We start from the raw sequence: 22,781 nt of genomic DNA, 5'->3' as shown, positions 1-22,781 counted from the left end.
TGAAATCCTTGTATAATTAAAACGAATATAATTTATAATTAATTGATATGCTGAAACATTTTTTTCTAGTTTTCATAATTTCTTTAGACTTCTAAACACTTTTCCATTTCGCGTCCTTCTACCACGGGTTTAAGAATATAAATTGACAATATTTGTATAATTGAACTTTTCATTTTAACGAATGCTTTAAAAATATGTAGAAAGTCTAATTATTCTTTAATCATTCCAAGTTGTTTTAATGTATTCGAAATCTATAAATTGGAAATACTTGGGTAATTAAAACGTTATCTTAATTGATATATTTATATATTTTTTTAAGTTTTCATACAATAATTTTGCAAACACTTTTCCATATGCTCAAGAATGTGCAAACATTGTGAACAAATTGCTTTAAAGAGAACAAAAAAAAAAAAAGCAGAACCAACTAAAACAATTTTAGAATTTTATGCAAACATTTCGTGGAATTTGCTCAGTCTATATAGCAAACACTTTTAGCAGTAGGCTGTGTTATTTTGTTCTCTTTCTTTTTTCGAACGTTTTTTTTTTTTGCACAGAGCACTTTTCATTTAATTTTCATTGTGGGAATTTGTGTTGTAAGCTGAGTCGCGCCGCTGGCAGTGTTGAATGTCTAATTAAACGTGAAAAGCCTTGACCTTTTGAGTTTGAACACGAGAAGCACAAGAGAAATAGACAGAGACAGAGAGAGAGAGAATAGCAAAACGAAAGACAGCGGGAATGAGTGTGAAAAGTGTTGTAAAGAAGCGAAGAGTGAGAGAGAGGAGTCAAGCCATAAATATTCGGCAAGTGGCAAACAGCAAACGGCGACGGCAAATCGAAGACAGGAAGTGAAATATTTGCGTTGACAACGCTCGCAATATGTTTTTACATGTGTTCGGAGGGTACTTGCAACGTGCTGTGGCAAACATCAGTTGTTGTTCTTCATGTTCTTGTTGTTATTGTTTCAAATGGCGCGCGAGAACGCAATTTCATTTGTCTCTGAATGTTCTCAGCGATGCTCACAACAATGACAACGACAATGATGTTGATGTTGATGTTGATGTGACTCTGATGATGATAATGAGGTTCTTCTTCGACTCTCCCTCTCTCTCTCTGTCTCTCTACTCCCTCAACTAACAGCAGCAGGAGTATTACAGCTGGAGTGTGAATCATTTCCGTTTGAATTTGGTTCATTGCATGATTTTCACATTAAAACGCGAGAATTGCGAATGGCGAATGGTGAATTGTGTTTGTGGAGGAGCTGCTGCTGCTGTTTTCCCTCATTCGATGGGTTCCTTTCCTATCGAGTTGACTCCTGAACTAAGTTGAGCTGAGCTGAGCTTCGCTTCACTGACTGCAAAAGTCCCTCTGTCTGTCCGTCTGTCTGTCTGTCTGTCTGTCTGTCCGTCTTTCTGTCTCTGCAGTCGCTGGTCGCCTCTTCTGCTTGATTGTGTTTTCTTTAACTTATTTTCAAGCGCAATTATTGACGTGTGCCCCCTTCAGCAATAATAACAATGACAGCAGCAACAACAATGAACTTGTATGATGATGATGTTTCTGCTGCTGCTGCTGCGTATTGATATTTTAGCCTTATTTCGTTTGCACTACTTTAGCAACATTTATTTGGAAATGCTTTGCGCTCGAACGGCTCGAACAGCTTTATAATTGGCCTCGCACTGCGGAAACGGAAGCGCTCATCAAGCCTCTTGAACAACAACACACACACACACACACACACACACACACATACGCACAGAAACTCCCTCACACATTCACTTCACGTGTATTATCCAAATGAAACTGAAACTGGGCCGGTGTCAGAGTCGGGGTCAGAGGGGTGGGGTCGAGTTAGGTCGGGGCCATGGCTAAATAAAAGTATCAACGCCGAAACTCAATTTGAAACAACAACAAAGCCAAATTGCTTTCCATATACAAATACAAATGCAAACACACACCACACACACACACACACACACACACACACACACAGATGTGCATAAATACACGCATAAGCAGAACAATAAACAACACCATTCAACAACAACAACAGCAACCGACAACTATAATATTTAAAATTTTCTATTGAAATAAACAAAAACAAAAAAAAAATGAAAACGCGCAGCACACTTGAAAACAACAACAACAAGAACAACAACAACAGCAAAAGGAATAAGTTAAAAAAGAACATGAAAAAACGGAAGTGCAAAGCGTTTCCGATTTGTTCCTCTTTTTTTTTTGGTTCTTTTCTGAAAAAATTTAGCTAACGATTTGACGTGCGGAACAGTGGGCAATAAAAACAAAATACACACCAGAAATTACAGGAAATTTGTGATAAATTTAAATTCATTTAAAAGTGTTTATTACATTTTCAAATTACACAAATGAATATTAATATATTTTATTTAAATATAAAATTCAAAAAACAAGCAAATCAAAAATATATAATTTCTTATAGTAATTAATTTTTTATGTTAGCTAAATATCTATTAAAAAGTGAGCTTTATTATTGATACATATTAATTAAATAAATCAAACAAATTGCTAACTTTGTAAAATATTAATTTTGCACATGTTTCATTTGTTCATTTTTATTTTTTAAATTTAAATTTAAATAAACTTAAAAAATAAAAAATTCAAATATAGCTTAAAAAAATATTGAATAATTTATTATTGAAAATGTTTGTATTTAATAAATTTTAATAAGAAAATAACTTTTCTTTAAAAAATTATTAAATTTATTGCTAACAAAATAAATATTGATTTTATATTATACATTTTTTTGGTTAATTTTCTTTAAAAATATATATTAATATAAAAACACAATATAAATAATATTTTATAATTTATTATTGAAGACATATGTATAATATAATTTAGAATAAAAGAATTTAAATGTATTCCCATAGTTATAACTAAACAAAATGTTGATTTGATTTTTTTTTAGTTTTTTTTTTTAATATATATATATATATACAAAAATAATCAAGAAACATATTTAATAATTTATTATTCAAAAGTTAAATAATTCAAATATATTACTAACTAAATATGAATTACTATAGAATGTTCAAATAAAAAAAAAATCAACTTAATAAAATATTGTATATATATTTACTAACCAGATAATATTATATATTTTGTACATCTGTGAAATTAAATCAAATTAAAATTTAAAAAATAATCAAATAAAAATATAGTTGACAATATTTCATAATTGGAAATACATAAAAAGCGTTGCTTTATATTTTACTGCAATTGAAATAAATTTTTTACTAAATTATAAATATTTCCACTTTCAGTGTGTGACATTTGAATTTGTTCAATTTGTTACCACTGTGCTGTCGCTCTTCTTCTTGTCGCGGCGCTTGCACCGTCAGCTGTCAACGATGCTTGGAAGCCGCAAACAGCAACAGAAAAAACAACAACAACAACAACAGCAACACCGACAACAACTGAGAACAACTGCAATCATAACACCACTAAAGAGGCAGAACATAAACAAAGACAACAACCAGCAACCAGCGACGGCAACCAGCAACCAGCGACGGCAACTGCAACTGCAACAACCCAAAGAAGTTGAAGAAGTCGAAGCCACAAGAGCAGCGCCAGAAGCGGTGACGCCGTCTCATAAAATGCTCATATGACCGAAAAGATAGCACACCCGAATTGATCGACACCGAGATACCCTGTTTTTCTGCTTGAAGCTGAGTTTTCTTTATAAAAAACCGTAAAGAATAATTGAATAGACTCTTATAAACAACGAGTTGTGTTAAAGTTTTGAATACAAAAGGGATCCCTTAAAAAATATATGAAATATATAAATGATATGAATATAATATGTGGATCATTGTTTTCCATGGACATTTTTGATTCAAAATTTATATTTCTTAAGAATCCTCTAATAGCAATAAATAAATTTAGTCACTTAGAACGAGGACGTTGAGAATAACATGATTTTTTTTTTTTATTATTTTGTTTTTAATTTTCTAATTTATTTTTCTAATATTTTTTTGTAGTTTTGAATTACTTGTATATTCTAGATCAAGCGCAGCTAAGTAGACTTTTAAAATTATAGAAAAACTTTCAAATTTGCCGAAAAGTTCACTTGCTTCTTTAGATTTTAATATTTTGTGTAAATAGTAAGTAAATAGTAATAATAATAGATACATTATTTGCATTATTTTCATTCTCATTCATTAAAGAAATTACATTTTTAGTTGTTGATAAGCAATTTTTATAATTACTTTTGATTTATTTTTATTCCATGAATTCGATATTATTCTATTGATAATCTGTAAATATCATATTATATCACATCTGATAATTTCCCTAAACATTTTTATTTTTATTTTTTATTGTTATTTTTGATTTATTTTTATTTCATGAATTCGATATTGTTCTATTGATAATCTGTAAATATCAAATCATATCGCATCTGATAAATATCATACCCCAAACATTTTTATTATTATTATTTTATTATTTTTCATGTATTTTTATTACATGAATTAGAAATTATTCTATTGATAATCTGTAAATATCAAATCATATTATATCTGATAATTTCTTGTACACATCATACCCTAAACATTTTTATTTTTATTTTTTATTATTATTTTTGATTTATTTTTATTCCATGAATTCGATATTATTCTGTTGATAATCTGTAAATATCATATCGTATCACATCTGATAATTTCTTGTAAACATCATACCCTAAACATGCAGTTCACCGTACTGGGTATCAATTGTTCAAAATTCAACACAACAATTTCTTCGTGTGTTTTTGAAGTGCAGCAATTAGAGCACACGCTAACGATCTGCCTCTCACTAACATGCTTGCTCTCTCACTTACTCTCTCACTCTCCATCTCTTTCGCTCTCTCTCTGTACTTACGGGTGGATCAGTAGCGCCCACCCAGCAATTTGCTGTGCCACATTTTGAAGGAGTCATGGGCCATGCCGTTGGCTTTAGCGCTTCCGTTTTGTGACAGCGTGCGGAAACAACTCCACGCAACGTTGTCATCATCAACTGTCGGGGAGCATCTTCATCTCTCTCTCCCTCTCGCTCTCTCTGCTTAGCTGGCTTATCGTTTTGGCTCATTGGCATTTGAAGCGTCTCGTATTTCCGCCGACAGCGTCGAATGTTGCTACTAAGTAAGTAATCCGACAAAACTCCCGGGAAAGAAATGCCATATATAAATTCGGACCGATCACGTGTGTGTGTCTCCTTCCCCCTTCCCCCCTTCACCTGGCTTTTGGCTCCCCTCGCTCTCCCCTCTTTCTGGCTGACATTCTTCTTGTTGCCGTTTGGCGTTGCCATTCAATGCATCATTGCTGTGGTAATTGCTTCCAAATGCTTAAATGCTTTCATTGTTGTTGCTGCCTCCGTTTCAATTTGTGGCAGTTGCCTTCGCCTGCCACTCAGTTTCAGTTTCTTTCAAGTTGTTGTTGCTGTTGCTGTTGCTGCTGCTGTTGCATGTCCAACATGTGTCGTCGTCATTGATTTGTCGTTGATGGGCGGCTCTTGTTGCCTTGCCATGGGAGTTGAGTGCGGCGATTGAAGAATGTGTGCTTGTTGCCACAGAGGAAAGAAAGGCAGCCGCTGCTGTTGCTGTTGCAGCACGTTTGCCCCGATGGCCAAGAACACACACACTATTGACATTTGTTTGTCACAACCGCCGCATCCACATTGTACCCCCCTCTTTTCAAAAAATCCCCATCAAGCGCAACGTCGTCATTTTTGGGGCGACCCTCGTGTTTTTAGGGGGCGTTGCTCGTAAATTTTGTTGATACTGCCATATGGTGGCCATAGAGGGGGGCGAAGAAGAGTATGGGCATGAAAACAATTTGCACATGGAAACCTGGCCTCCAGCTGGAGTGTGAGAGAAAGAGAGAGCGAGAGAGAGAGAGAGAGAGACGCTTGCATTCTGGGCCACTCTCGAAGCGTTTTAATTATGAGGCGGCAACTGTTTGCCGTTGTTATTGTTATTGTTCCTCTCGCTGTTGCCGCTGTTGTTGTTATTCTTATTATTATTATTGTTATTGTTAGTTTGTACGTTCTTTGTTCTCTCTCTCTCTCTCTCTCTCTGTCTCTCTGTCTCAGTCTCAGTCTTTGCAACATCATCTTGAATGTCGTTGCGTCGTCGCTTTGCTTTGCTTTCATCTTGTTCACAACATGTTTGTGCCAATTTTTGCATGCGCATTTTATTCAAATTCTTTTAGCCTCATTCTCAATCGACAACAACACTGCAAAGAAGAAGATCAACAACTGTGCATTGTCAATATTCAAGTTCCTCGAACCGATTCGAGGGCGTGCTTCATTTGCTCTGCTCTGTCACGGGCTGTGTGAATTAGTCACATCTGCAGAGCTGATCGCATACTCGCGATCACTGTGAATCACAGTTGCGAATCACTGTACTCTTTAATAATCACTATATAATACTGTGAAATATTTCCAACACAAAGTTGTATTTCAACTCAGTCATTATTAAATTGTAAAATGACATTATAAAAATAATTTCATTAAGGTTTGAGTACACCTAATATTATAAAAAATATGTGAAAAAACTAAAAAGGCCTTAAGCTAAACGCTCATGAAAATTGATAATAACTACAGATACAAATATCTGCAAGTTTGATAAAGAAAATAATAATGACATTATTTATGAATCATGAAAATTTGATTGAGATTACATAAAAAATATTAAAGTTTTATAAGAAATTCTTTTGTATCGCAAAGAATGCTCATTAAATACGGGTCAAAGTTGCTTTGGCAGACAATCTGGTATATTTTGCACTCTATGGTATATTATAAATGTAGTATGTCGATATACCAAATATAGACTTTGGTATATTTTGAATATATAGATATATAAATGTACCAATTTTATCATTTGGTATATTTTTTTAGTATTTTTGTGGTATATTATTTTGGTATATTTTTAAATAAATACTGCACTTTTTAGCTATCGGGTATCTCATAATCGAGCATAGTCGTCTGTAGATTTCTTACTTGTTTTATTTGCAATTATGCTTAATTTCTATTTGATTTAATATGTATTTTTTGAAAATAATGTGAATATTAAATATTACACTCTATGGTATATTTTAAATGTAGTATGTCAATATACCAAATATAGGCTTTGGTATATTTTAAATATATAGATATATAAATGTAAAAATTTTATCATTTGGTATATTTTTTTAGTATTTTTGTGGTATATTATTTTGGTATATAAATTAATACTGCACTTTTTAGATTTGTAGATTTTTTACTTGTTTTATTTGCAATTGTGCTAAATTTCTATTAAATGAAAATAATATGTATTATATAAAGCTGATCAAGGCAATTTTTTTACACTTAATGCAGAAATACATTATATCAGCTTATTTAAACAAAACCCTTTAAGGTATTTGTTTTATAAACTTATTTAAGATGAATCAAGAAAAACGACTTCGTTGCCATCTAAAATGTGTGACAATAATCTTTATTTATAATATTTAATATTTAAAAATATAATAACACCGTGTTAAAGTAAAAGCTGTAAAAGTTTTTAGAAATATTCATTGACATTTTATTAACATTTAGTTAAAGTTAAAGAAATATATGTAGTTAATGAAAAGACTTAAAAAGTCTTTAGGCTTTATACGATATTCATATTTTAGCTAGCTATATAAAATTATCTATATATGTATATAGGAGTTTCTATACAGTCTCTAGAAATCGTCAGAGTCATCGCTTTCTTTGGAACAGTTAAGTTAGTGACTTGAACATTGTGGCTCATCACTGCTTTCGTATTCTTCTTCGTCTTCAGTCAGCATAAAATATTTGTTCTCTTCCAGTTGTGCCAGTTGCATGCATTTTGTATGCGCCAGAGTTCCCATTCCCATTCCCATATAACACTTTCACAGCGTGCGATCGGCCATCGATGCAGCTTCCCTCCCTTCTCTTCCCTCTCCATTCCCCCTCTTGGCTCGCACTCTGCAAACACCTTTAAAGCCGAAGTGGTGAGGAGGGGAGGGAGCAAGTTAGCTGGCTGTCACTTTGGACGCTTCCGGCTGCTGTTGTTGCTGCTGCTGTTGCTGTTGCTGCTGTTGCATCTGCTGCCCACCAATCAAGAGCAAATGCGTGGGTGTGTCAAGGGAACGATGTGTGTGCGTGCGTTTTTGTGCGCAAGGGAATGAGGCAGCAACAGCAGCAAAAGCAACAGCAGCCAGCGTCTGGCTAATTTATGCTTGTATGTATATAATATCACTTAAGCTGACTCGCTGCCATGGCTGTTGCCGTTGTTGCTGCTGCTGTTGTTGATATTTATGAAGCAGCGCGTCTGTTATTAAGGGGGGACCCTTAACACATTCCTGCTCTCTGTTATCATGTGCTGCTTGCTGTTGCTACTGCTGCTGCTGTTACTGTTATCCTACTGTTAATGCAATATGCATACACGAGTCAACAACAGCAGACACGAGGGCACGAAGACAACGACCTGGTTTCCCCACATAAAGGAATCGTTGCTGTCGCAGTTCCTCGTACACACACACACATCTACGAACAGACGCTCGCTCACTCGTTGTCTGTTCGTCTTCGTGTGTTTCGGCTTTGTCGTCGTGTCGCGCCTTCGTGTCGTGTCATTTTTAGTACAAATGTTCTGGAGAGCGACAATGCGACGGCGTCGCTATTTTTAGCATCAACAATCGACGCAGCAGCAGCAGCGACGGCAGCAGCAGCAGAAGCACGCGACGGTTTTTGCCGCTGGGAACAGTTTTTGCTGCGCGTGCCGTTTTGCTGTTGCTGTTGCTGTTAACGCCAGCGTCGCAGCCGGCGTCGACGTCGTTGGCGCGTCGTCGTTAGTCGCTGCGCTCTTGGACACATAGCACAGCAGCGTAGCGTAGCGCGCGCGTTGGAAACAAGTTTTAGTACGTGTTCCGCCGTGTTAGCAAACAGTCGTCGCCCCCCACAAGAAATCCACAAGAAAGCGAGGCCCAAAACACCAAAAACCGTTTTTGGCCACTGCGATTGCGATTACGATTGTGAGGCGAACAACGACAACAACAACGACGACGACGACGGCGACTATAACTTTTTTGTTGTTTTTTGACTACTACTCGAAAAAAGAAAAACAAACGGGAGTGCAGAACGTAAACGGAGGCGTCTCAGACAATTCGACAACAGTTACTACCCCCCGCTCCCCCCGGTTGACTGCTGCCTGTCTACCCACCCAAAACAAAATACATGATTAATCGCCAGTTATAAAGATCCTATAAACAAAAGCAACAACAACAACAACTCGCTTTTTTCGTTCTTTTTTTTTGCAAGTGTTTTGTTTTCCTGCTTGTTGTCGTAGGTTCAACAACGGCAACAACAACAACCCAACAACCCAACAACAACAACAACATCGCAATCACATATCATATCAAGAAAAGCAAAGGATTTGGTTCCAAGTGAATTTCGTGTCAATTTGCAAAGCAAAGCAAAAATTCTTAAGAAAATTGCAAGACAAATCTGCTATATATATATCCATATATGTGTATATAGATGATTTTATTTTTTTGTTCTTGTGTGTGCGCGTTTAAGTGCTAAACCAATATACGAAAAGAGAGTGTGCGGTGTGCGGTGCTGTGTGCGGTGCTGTGTGTGTGTGTGTGTGTCGTGCGGTGTCAGTGTATGCGTGCAGCTTCCTGTGCAACCGGTCCAAGGCTCAGGCGACAAGTAACAAGCAAGCTCTGCACCTGCAGAAGAAATATAAGAAAAATATTGCTTAAAGAAAAACCCGTTTTGTTGTTATTTTTTTTTTTGTTGTATTTCGGGAAGCTGCCAAACTCGAACAAGCAACAAAGCAACAACAACAACTCCAAGCTGAGCCACAGGCAGCCCAAGGCCGCCCAACAACAACTGCAACAGCAACAACAACAACAACGAGCGGAAAATTGTGTTGTTGTTGTGTGCTTTTCCTTCAACGGTGCTGCTGCTGATTTTTCTTCAGCCTCAACTGTGGACATTTCCTTTATGGTAAGTTATTTATTTTTAAACCTGCCTCAAGCTTAACGTATTAGCAAGCCATGGCCCCAGCGGGGGGGCGAGGAGAAAGGAGAAGGTTTGCATCTAACTCGAATGCAGTTTTAAGCAGCTCAAAGTGAGCTGCAAATTTGTTGCGCTCAAAAGTATGCTACACTTTATTTGTCATGGCTTATTTGCACTGTGTGCGTGTGTGTGTGTGCGCGTTTGTGTTTGCAAATCATTTAGAGTTTTGTTTGATTGTCAATGGAGGCATCAATCAGTCAATTAATCAATCAGTGGCAACATCTGCACCAATTAAACCAATTTACAATTTTGCACTTCATTCAACCCCCCCCCCCCATCCCCCTCCCCATCCACGCGCGTGGCATTTTAATCGCTGCCCCGAAAATCGTACAAACATACAATTTTAATGATTTTATAATCAACGCACAGTGGGCATAAATCTATTAACTATGCAATTCGATTTGCCGAAAGGAAAGCCCATCAAAGGCGCAAAGCAATTTGAACTTTGCCCAAAACCACTCAACGCTTTATTCGATTAACTCGACTAGAATTTCTAAGCTCTACGTGTGTGTGTGTGTGTGTGTGTGTGTGTGTGTGTGTGTGTGTGTGTGGGTGTAAGTGCTCTATTAATTGTGGTGCATAACCAATTGGTGTTAATCTCTGATGCATTCTAATTGCCCTTCAAGCCATATTTGATACGCTTATCGGACATCTAATTGGATAATCCCAAGGAATCTATTATTGCCAAATGGAAATGGAATTCCAACTGAGTTACTTTCTCAACAGCAGCAGCAAATGATGGAAATTAATTAGCCAATTTCTTGTTATGTACAATTTTTCACTTGAATGTTTCACCAAAGTTCACAAAGGATTTAAGTTGATTTACAATTTTGAGCTGAGTTCTAGTTAAAATATTTTAAGTATGTTCACTGATTTCAGCATTGAATTATGGAATTTATATTGTATTTATGTTTTACATATTACAACTTGTGAAGTATATTAATGCATTCAACTAATGAAATGCAAAATTTGTATCTTATTAGTATGTAATTTAAATATTTTCATTACAACTTTTGAAACATTTTCATTCAGCTATTTAAAAACAGAATTTATGTTTTATTTGCAAAAATATTCTTAAAGTATGGTTTTAAATTTAACTCCCAATTAAAGCTGTTCTAGTGAAATATATATAATATTTGTCAAGTTTATTAAGCAACTTCTGATACATTTCAAGTGAATTAACTATTGAAATAATAAACTTCTAAGATTAGTTAATGAATTGCACGCTAAAATCATTATTAAAAACAAGAAAGAAAGCTAGAGTCGAGTTTGCTCGACTTTGAGATACCCGGTAGCCATATTTAATAAAAACATATTCTAAAAATATATACCAAATTAATATACCGCAAAAATACTGAAAGCTATACTTGGTATTTTTAATATAGTACTACATTTAAAAGTCTGCTTGACTGTGAGATACTTTAAATTATACCAAATTAATATACCGCAAAAATACTGAATACTATATTTGGTATTTTTAATATAGTACTACATTCAAAAGTTCGCTTGACTGTGAGATACTTTAAATTATACGAAATTAATATACCGCAAAAATACTGAAAGCAATACTTGGTATTTTTAATATAGTACTACATGCAAAAGTTTGCTTGACTGTGAGATACTTTAAATTATACCAAATTAATGTACTGCAAAAATACTGAAAGCTATACTTGGTATTTTTAATATAGTACTACATTCAAAAGTTTGCTTGACTGTGAGATACTTTAAAGTATACCAAATTAATATACCGCAAAAATACTGAAAGCTATACTTGGTATTTTTAATATAGTACTACATTCAAAAGTTTGCTTGACTGTGAGATACTTTAAATTATACCACAAAAATACTAAAATATACCGAAAGTTATATTTAGTATATTAATATAGAGTTCCATTTAAAATATACCAAAATATACCAGAAAAATCCCAATTGTAGTTATTCTTAAATAACTTTCTTAACGCAGTTTTATAACTATTGAATATTCATATTCGATTTTTCAAACCTAACATAAATAGCTTAGATTTTTCATTGTAAGCTCGCACTAATAATAAACTTTAATCGTCTCAGGCAGTGAAGAAAAACGTGTACTTAAAAATGCTGTTCGCCTTTGCTGCTTTGCTAATCTCTTAAAGTTTATCATGCAAGACAAATATGCCATTTAGGGTGCTAATAAAAAGAGAGAGCTTTTTACATCAAAGTGAACTGATATAAATAAGTTAGTAAATGTTGCACATCAAGCTTTGCAACATACAATATTTTGACGACTTGAAAACTGAGTTTTTACAGCAGCATTTCATTTTGTTTGCTAGCAATTTTGATGTTCACATATTTCTTTTGACTACTATTTTGTGAATTGGACAGCAAAAGTTGTGTGTGTGTGTGTGTTGTTTGTCTTTAGCATTGAATGATACAATTTAAACCCGAAGCAAATTGGCCCACTTCTCTCAATGAGAGAGTGTGCACGCGTGTGTATTCAAGTGTGTGTGAGTGTGTGTGTATTGAAGTGTGTGTTTGTGTGTGTGTGTTGGCCAATTGTCAATGACAAAGTTGTTTGTTGTTACTCTTGCTGTTGGCACACTAAAAACGTTGCCAATCAAATTTGCGTGTCTGATATGACTGCCAGCTCCCCCCCTCCAGCTTGCCCCCTCCCCCTCTCACTCTGCAATGCTCTCTGTCTCGCTTGCACTAACAAACGCTGTTTTTGGCTTTCAACTATCCGCGTGCAGAATGTGGCTTAGACCACAACAAAGCAGCGCTAGCGGATAAAGAGAGCATGGAGCATGTAGATTGTGATGTGGCGCAATGGAGAGAGAGAGAGAGAGAGAGAGGGAGAGAGAGAAGAGTAGAGAAGGAAGGTGGAAGCGGCAACCAAAGTGCAAACCTCAAAAAAGCAACGAGGACGAAAAACAGAAAACATTTTGTTTTGGAACCGACGCAGGCTAAAAAGCACTGAAAATGCTTTTTAAGTGCGCCCTCAGCTAGCACACACTTGATAGACAGATACACACACACACACACACACCCATACATATATATATTTTATATAATATATATAGAGTATAGCAAAGATTTATATAGCAACACAAAAAGCCGTCCAATTGCCGCTGGGTTGATACCAAAAACGAAAAAAAAAAAACGAAAAAAAAACGAAAAATATAAAAACAAGAAGCAAACTTTCGAGTGCTTAAAAAATTTGGAACATTTGCGCTTCATAAATGCGCGGGCCAAAAGATGGCGGCGGAACGGAATGGAATGGAATGAGAACGGAACAGAGCGAAGAGCGTGGCATGCGAAAACTTTTCTAATCAAATTAACAAGAGAATTTGAATCTGTTGCTCGCTGATGCTGCTGCCTGGGTAACTAGGCAACAACAATAAGTGAAAATTATCAAAGTCAATTATGTAGCCACATAAACCAAGTGCCTAAAGAAGCTCAGCCCACACACACACACACACACGCGTACGCTAACAAAGTATAAATAATGCTCATCATTTGTTGGCTGTGTATTTGCGAACGCGCAACGCGGCGAATGGCAAAACTTTTGCCATAGCCCAAGCGATTTAAAGTGCGCCACACACACACACACACACACACACACAGACACACACATACACAGAGATAGACACGCACAGACACGCACAGACATGTACAAACAGAGTGAACTGACCTTGGCAGCTTTGGCCAGGAATCGTGATCTGAGGACCAACGTTCTGGTTGTTGTTGTTGCTGTTGTTGTTGGCATCATATTTATTTATAAATACAAACGCAAAAAGTTCCTGCATAAAACTGAATTACCGGAAATTGGCCAAAAGCAGCAAAAGCAGCAAACGAAATGCGAAATAACAGCGAAAAGTAGGTGGCCGAAAACTTTTTACCTACTTTTTGCCTGCCTCCATTCTTTTTCTCTCTCTTTCTAGATATATACACAACACATACTACATATGTATATAGCATATATATATTTTTTTATTTAATGTTTTATTCGGCCAACAAAAAAAAAAGAAGAAAAACACCAACTAAAGGCGCAGCGTGTGAAGCAAATAAAAGGCAAGAAACTAGCGCAAAAAACTTTTGTCAAAGCGAGCACAGACAGAGACAGAGACAGAGCGGGAGTGAGAGAGAGAGAGAGAGAGAGACAGGGCATAGAGAATAGAAATAGGAATAGAATGGAGCAGCAGGCACAACAATGCAACCTTAACAAACGACGAGACTCTGTGCAAAAGGCGCATTAAAGCAGGCAACCAAAAAGCGAGCTAGACAGAGAGAGAGAGAGAGAGAGAGTGCATGCTAGAGCGAGACAACAACAATGGGAATTGCAAAAGGCAGCAGGCAGAGAGCTCCACTTGATGCCAGCTCCCAAGCTCCCAAAAAAATACAACAACAACAAAAAATGTAGGTAGCAATGACACAGTTCAGAACACAAGTCGAGGACCGAAGAGAAAGCGGAGAAAAGAAGAAGAAGGGAAGAGGAATGGTTATCTTACATGGATTTCCAATTGCTTTAATTTGTGCTCCAAATGCCAGGCAAACACTTGTACGCTGTGGCATTTAAAAGTTGCATTGCAAATAAATAAATAATTACTCGAAATCAATTCGGGCAAAAAGCATTCCAAGCACACGAATATCGCATTCATTATAAATGTTACGTTCCTTTTCCTTCTTTCCTTATCATTTAATCAAATGTGCAATGTCTTTCGCAAGTGAATTTTGATAGCTTAAGGCAATTAAGAAAATTACAAAAACATATTTGTAAAATAAGTTCACTTCATATTTTGTTCTTCATAGTTTCAAAATGAACGAAAGAATATTCAACATACTAAAATCGTATTTGGTATTAATTCAATTAGTTCCTCTGAAAATCTAAAATACTAAAAGCCTATTTGGTATATATTCTTCAAATTTAAAATACCAATCACAATTATAGTATTAAGTCATAAATGTTCAAACTGAACGCATATTTAGTTTTAATTATTAAAATCTTAAATACTAAATGTGTATTTAGTATTAATCTTGAACTTTTTCAAATTGTAAATACTAAAAGCATATGAATTATGAAAACTTTAAACACCAAACGCATTTACAGTAAGAATTCTTAAAATTTGAAATACTAAACGTATATTTAGTATTAATATTCTTGTCTTGCATATTTAGTATTAATTCTGAAGAGTTAAAATACCAAACGCATATTTCGTATTAATTCTTCTTGAGCTTTTTGTGTTTTGTTTTTGTTTTTGCTTTGTATTATTAGCGACAATTATTTTTGGGTTTATTTACAAAATACTTAAAGCAAAGAGAGTAAAATTGTGGAATGTGTATAAATAAAATACTTAATTAAACAAATTAATATTGCTTAAAACAGTTTGTTTTTCAATATACTCATTCAAAATACCTTACTTAAAAGAACTATGAAAATCAAAAGTAAAATAGAAAATCAAGAACAAAATGTTGAATGTTTAAAACTGAAATATTTCATTGCAGCAATTGATTTGAATTACTTACAAGAATTCTGAAAACCATAAACTAAATATGCAGATCGAAAAGAAAATTTCCTATTACTATTTGTATTGTTAGAGAAGTTCTCTATAATACACTAGAAGATGTAAAACTAAACTTTATGCAAAATTACTTAATTTCAAGTGATTCTATAAAATAGAATAGAATAAATTTGTTGGAATAATTATATATATAAAATAAACAATGTGTTAAATGAAAATGTTTATTTTAATGTTTATTTGTATTGCAATTGAGCTCGTTAAGAGTCAGCAGCAGCAAAACATGGCTAAAGTATTTAATTTCTTTAACAGTTTTGTTCGCAACTTCTCTGGGAAATCTCCCCCTTGGAGTCTCTTGGAGTCTCCCATTCTCGCATTCTCAGTCGCGTTTCTCTGCAGCTCTCTGTATTGAGTGTCCATTCGGGCAAGTTGCGGCAAACTCAAATTGAAGTCTTAAGCTGCTCACTTGAGGGTCGAAGCAATGCGAGAGAAGCGGCAAGAACTTAGTTCAGGCAGTTGCAAAAACTCAAATCTCAAGTTATAGCACACACACACACACACAGAAGTGCACTTGCCCCATGCAGCTGCAACTCGAGCTGAGGTTTGAAGTTGCTGCTTTTGCCGGCCAGACAATGTCCCCGAAGCTGACCAAAAACTTTAGCCAGGACTTTACACACACACCAACACACCAACACATAGATACACACAGTTTGTGGGTCAGGGGCTTCAAGTTGCTGGCAACTTTTGCTGCATAGGCGCGTTGGCCATATAAACAATGTCAAGCCAACCAAAACCAAAGCAAAACAGCAACAACGACAAACTTTTCTAATCTAAAAAAGCACAAAGCCAAACACAGCTGAAAAAGTAGCTGAAGGAATACGAATAGTCGCCGCACTCGCAGTTCAAGAAATAAGCCAGAAAATATAAAAACAGAACAGCAACAAAAAAAAAACAAATTGAAAATTATGCCATTAAATTTTCATGTCAATTACAAACTGCGACAAAGCAAAGTAAAAATAAAAATAATAATCATGAAGTGAAATGCAAAAAAAAAATAAAATGGAAGAACAAAGGAGTTTCGAGTCCGCTCTTTATAGGTGTCAAAAGCAATTGTAAGGAGAAGAGTTAAAGTTTTCAAAACGAAAAATATTGCAACAAATTTTGTAGCTACCAATTGTAAAAAAAGTTGCAAAACTGCAAAATGCATTTCTTTTAACCCAAGCCTTTTATTTAATTTGTTGTATTTATTCTGAAAAAAAAATACTTTAAAAAAATATCCGAAATTATATTAAAATAATAATATGAAAGCCAGTCAAAAGAAATTGCATTTATAAAGAGTGCAATCAAAGGCTTGAAAACATTGTAATATTAAAACAAAAAGTAGCTGCATTATTTATCTTAAATTTTCATTAGAAAAAAAACATTTAATCGTATACTTAACACTACCTTTAACTTAATGATTTTCTTCCATAGTTTGAGGATAAAGTGAAGAAATCATTTCTATCGATTTCAATGTTAAACAGACTTAAAATTTATTAAAAATATCAATGCAATAAAATATTTGTTACAATCAAAAGAAATGGAAATGAAAAAAGTAAACTTAGGTTTTGCAAAAATATGTTGTATAAAAATATTTCAGTTGCTAGTTGAACTTATTTGTTTTCTATTTGGATTTGAACATTAGATTGCTTATTTAAAAAAAAATATGTAAAAAGTTTAAGGAAACTAGAGAAATGCATATTTATTTATAGCTATTTACAATATTAAAAGCGTACTTAAATAAAGAAATAGCTACCAGAAATGTGAATTTGAAAACGATTTCGTTAGCTGCTTATGTAAAGCTTTTCAATTTTATTTCTTGTCCAAAAATAATTACATTTTGAGCTGTTAAAACAATACCCATGAGTGAATAATACAAGTTTCTTGAACAGTTTTATAAATAACTATCAAATACAATTGGGAATGCAAAAGAAAAGCATAATTCTGGCACATTTTTTAATACTGGATTGTAAATGTCTTTGTTCATTTTTTTTTTTTCGATTGGCGTGTGTGAGTGAATATATTTTCCACGAGTCATGTCCAAGCACTTGTGATTGATTATTCTCAGCTAAGTGTTTGATACAATATATATAGTACAAGTATATGATAGATGGCTATTAAGTGGCCAAGTGCTTAGATACATTTATCGCATATCGCATATCGCATGCGAGAGTTAATTGCAAGTGTGTATTCACTTTTGTTTGGCCAGTTCGAATGGTTAATGATGGTGAAACTATACACATACAATAAATTGTTTTATAACAAACATTTTGACACGATTTCCCATCAATTCGAAAAGAACATATAAATGAGCTATAGTCGAGTGTGCTCGACTGTGAGATACCCGTTAGGCATTTTCAACAAAACCATATTTTACAAGTATACCGAAAATATACTACAAAAATACTAAAATATTCAAAAGACTTCATCAATGCTATGCCAGTTTCTCATTTGAGTAAGTAAGATTTGATTATATAAATATACCAAATATATACCGCAAAATACTAAAATATACCAAAGACTACAGCAATGCTATATCCGTTTCTCATTGTCAATAAAGCCATATTCTATAAATATACCAAATATATACCGCAAAATACTAAAATATACCAAAGGATATAACAAATATATACCCTTCTCTCATTTTCAATAAAACCATATTCTATAAATATACCAAATTTATACCGAAAAAATACTAAAATATAACAAAGGCTTCAACAAATCTCTACCCTTCACTCATTTTCGATAAAACCTCATTCTATAAATATACAAAATATATACTGCAAAAATACTAAAATATACCAAATACTACACCGATGCAATATCCGCTTCTCATTGTCAATAAAGCCATATTCTATAGATATACCAAATATATACCGCAAAATACTAAAATATACCAAAGGATATAACAAATCTCTACCCTTCACTCATTTTCAATAAAACCGAAAAAATATTAAAATAAACTGAAAGGTCAATACCCTCCAACCATTTTCCATAAAATCATATTCTATAATTATACTTAAAAAAATACTAATATACGTAGTACATACCAAATGATATATTTCGTATATCGATATTGTACTTCATTCGAAATATAACATAGAGCTCTACCAAAGCAGTTAAGATTATATAAACTTTATGTCGGAGATGGCTCCTTCTGCCTTCTGTTATCTACACAACGTTATAATACCCTTCTACCCTCTAGGTAGCGGGTATACAAATGTTTTAGTTAGCTAGTTAAATATTTACACTTGTGCATATAGTAACATACATAGTATATTTCACTTTATTACACTTAATGTCTGTGCTTCGTCACTTGTTTCCTTATCGCGGCAACAGCTTTAATCAATTAAATGCTTGCCGCAATATTTCGCTTGCCGAAAACCAATTTTGCGCCCATTAAACTTTCAAGCGTTTAAAATCGCGTGTGAAACGCGCGCGCATTTCCTCGATTTTTACTCAAAAACAAAAAAAAAAAACAGAAAAAAAAAATATTTTTGCATTTATGATTAAAGCGATTTGCTATCGTTGTAGCTGCTGCTGTTGTTGTTGTTGTTGTTGCTGTTGCTGCTTAAGCGGCTTAGGCATAAAGTAGCCTGCCCCTCTGTCCTCCGTCCCGCTCTCTTTTACTCCCACTCCTCCAGCTGCTTTCTCTGTCTTTCTCTAGCGCTTTTCACTCTGCTGCTTTATGCTCGCTGCGGCATTACAAATACAATGGCGCACTTTTCATTGTATGTTCTTTAGCTGGACACATTGTTTTGGACGGACGGTGAGGTGGTGGGAGGGGGGATCTACTCCTCCTTCTCCACCCTACCAAACTCCCTCTGCCACTTGGCATTCTCATCCAGCGCAACGCTTTGGAACGCATTCTTCTCTGTGCTCAATTTGGCCCCACACTCTGTTCGCCTTAACGCTGCGCATTCGAATGACCTGCTCAATGTGTCACGCCCCCCACTCACACACACACACTAGCACACACTCACACTCACTCATACTCACTCGCATACTCATACTACTTAATAATTCAATTCATAGGCTCAGTCACGGGCTGAGCGTCGCATTCGCAGTCGCAGTCACGAATACCAAATTTCACTGGAGAATCTTTCACTCTACTTCCTCCCACTTTTCTTCATCTCACTTCACAGACGCGTTTCTCGGTTCCTTTGGCCATCTTCGAGTCCCGACTGTCCGTGCACAGGAAGTCGCGTTTTTGGCCAGGACACACACACACACACACAAACACACACTCACAGGTAGCTCTGTGTCATCAGAGTGGGTCAGCAGCAGCGGCTAAGGAAACAAACAAAACGAACGCAAAAAAAAATACAAAAAAAAAAATACCACAACACAAAAATTGAGCAAAATTTCTGTTGACTTTTATGTATTTTGTGTGTGTGTTGTTTTTCTTTTCTTTTTTTTGTTGCTTTCGTTTTTGTTGCCGTTTGCCTTCATTTGCATATAAAATTTTTATGTTGCGCCCGAGAGCGTTTATTTGCTTTGGCTCTGGACGCCGAAGCCGAGGCTGATGCTGATGTTGATGCTGATGTTGATGCTGTGGCAAGTTGCAGCCAGCCGCTATCAGAGACTCTGCTCTACTCTCTTATTGCGCAACGCATTCGCCTGGTTTGACGGACTTGCCACATTCATTTTGCGGTCATGTCTAATACAAATAAACGTGCCACAGACCAACAGAGAAAGAGAGAGAGAGAGATAGAGAAAAAGTAGTTGTAGTTTCGTCAATGTTTGATGTATCTCTCTCTCTCTTTCTCTCGGAACTTTTTTTTCGTGGGGAGCCAGGCTCATGTTTTATTTTGCACACATTATGGCAAATCATTTTATTTGATGGCAACAAAACAAAACAAAACGAAGCGAACACAAACAAACATCGAAAAGAAAAGCGCACAACATATAACAGAGCAAATAAAAGAAAATCGTTAATGTCCCAAAATGTGCACACACACTTTATCTCCCTCTCTCTCACTCTCTCTCTCTGTCTGTCTGTGTTTGTTGACCTGGCCAACAGAAAAAGCAGTTTCTCAAACTATTAGATCATTTTTTTTTCTTTATTGAAGCACACGTGTTTGCATGACAATTTTGGCATTAAAATACGACAAAGTTTTATTGCATTATTTAGCAAATAATTTATGAGAAATTTTTACTCAGAATATGCTATTTAATGCAAATATTATTTATAAATACATTTTATATATTTAATCTTTTTGTATGTAACATTTCAAAATGAATTTAATTTGGCAAAATTGAATCAAGTTAGTTGCTTTGGTTTACATTCTGTTTTATGGTATATATTGAGTGAAACAGTATATCGATATACCAAATATAGCATTTGGTATATGTGTTTGGTATATTTTATATATTTTAATGTATTGACATTTATAATTTTACTATTTATATTTACATTTTTATTCATCAGTTGCTTTGGTTTACAATCTGGTAATTTTTTAGTATATTTCATGGTATATTTTTAATGTTATAGTATATAGATATACCAAACATATCGTTTAATATATTTAAGTAATTAAGAAGTCGCGCAATTTCAATTATTTATCGGAATTTTTGGAATTTTGTCAATTTTTGTACAGTAATTAATATGTGACTCGCTATGAAAATATTTCTATTTGGACAACTTTTTGCTGTTGTGGTTATTATGTGCAATTAAAATGTTGTGCTTTATATTAAGTAGGTCACATATGGAGTGTGTGTGTGTGTGTGTGGAGAGTGTATCGATACAATATTTGTGCAGTTTGTCAGCTGCCAAAAGCATATCGCATGAAATATGATTTGCTACGAAAGTTTGTTGCAACTTTTCTTTTGGCAAAGCATGCGAGTCTGTGCTGTGCTGCTATATAGATTTATTTTTAATGGATTGCAAACTCCGGCAGAATCTAATTACCTAGCCCACACACACACACACACACACACACACACACACACACGTACACGGACCACGGTTTTATTCACTTGCTGCGCCCACAACATTATATGTAGCCATTTAATTGGCTTATCAAAAAGTGCTGCATACTTTGCGGCGCACAACATTTTCATTCCGCTTTTATTTAGATATTTGCCACCCCAACTTTGTTGTTGTTGTTGCGGCCATCGCAGCAAATTGCATGTGCACACAGCTTAACTAAGCCACAACCAGCCACGCCCACACACACACACACACACACACAGAAGGGCGCTGAAAGGTCTTCGCGGAGCCATCGAAAAGCGTCGAATTGGTTTACAACATACAACAAATTAAATTTGCACAAAAATTGTTAAATGCTCCGCCTCCTTGGCAACCACACACACACACATCCACACACACACATACTTTGGCATGTTAATTTAGTTATGCTTAAGTATTAAAAAGAGATTTTTGAGCTCATTGAGTCAAAAAACTTTCGGCAAGGCCGTAGCTTAAAAACTTTTTACCACCAACAGCAAAGGCTGAAGCGAGATGGCTGCTGCTTCTTCTTCTTCTGTCAAGCTGTGCAGATAGCTGAAGAAAACTATTTAGGAAATTTGTTTTAAGTTTGATTAAAATTATAACAAGCAAGCAGGCAAGAGCGAACGAGCTCGCAACTCAGCTCAGCCAAAATTAGTTGCCCATGTGGCATTGAAAGAGACGCCTGCATAGTTCAGCTGACAGACAGACAGAGATTTTAGCTGACCCAGCACGCGGTCTGGCTGACAAACATAGCGCACATTCACTCATTCATTCAGTCAGTGAGTCATTCAGTCATTCATTCATTTCGTTCATTCGTCCGTTCGTCAGACTTTGTGGTTCGAGTTGTCTGCATTTAAATCAATTTAAGCATTTACAGTCAGTTGAACCTTTTGTGTGCCCCACATTACAGCACACACAGAATACTCACTTACTCACACTCACACACTCACACATCACACTTACACACACTCACATACACCCACAAGACTCGCCCACATTCATTGAGGCTGGGCGCGTGAGAATATTTTGGATGCCACATTTAATCTATGCAGCATCCGTGTGTGTGTACCCTAGAAAGCTAAGCCCAAGCTAAATGGTAGCTTAAATGGCATCAGCATTAGCTATGAATAGGCGAGCGGCATTTCTATTCAATCGATAAATGTATCGATTAATCTCTCTCTGTGTGTAAGCATTTTTTTTTTTTGCACAAGCTTAGCATA

At 35.2% G+C, this 22,781-nt stretch overlaps 1 protein-coding gene across 1 annotated transcript in view; it reads left to right on the top strand.

Moving 5' to 3' along the window:
• The first annotated feature begins 9,374 nt into the window (after nucleotides 1-9,374).
• LOC117573327 (irregular chiasm C-roughest protein) overlaps nucleotides 9,375-22,781 on the top strand; it is a 65,117-nt gene continuing 51,710 nt past the window's right edge. Inside the window, exon 1 of the mRNA XM_034256440.2 lies at nucleotides 9,375-10,005. The gene's annotated coding sequence lies outside the window, so the exon portion shown is untranslated. The remainder of the gene's footprint in view (nucleotides 10,006-22,781) is intronic.

The sequence above is a fragment of the Drosophila albomicans genome, chromosome X (assembly GCF_009650485.2).
Source record: "Drosophila albomicans strain 15112-1751.03 chromosome X, ASM965048v2, whole genome shotgun sequence".
Lineage (NCBI taxonomy): Eukaryota > Metazoa > Arthropoda > Insecta > Diptera > Drosophilidae > Drosophila > Drosophila albomicans.
Note: the sequence above shows the minus strand (reverse complement) of the source record. Positions and strands in the feature narration are given on the sequence as shown.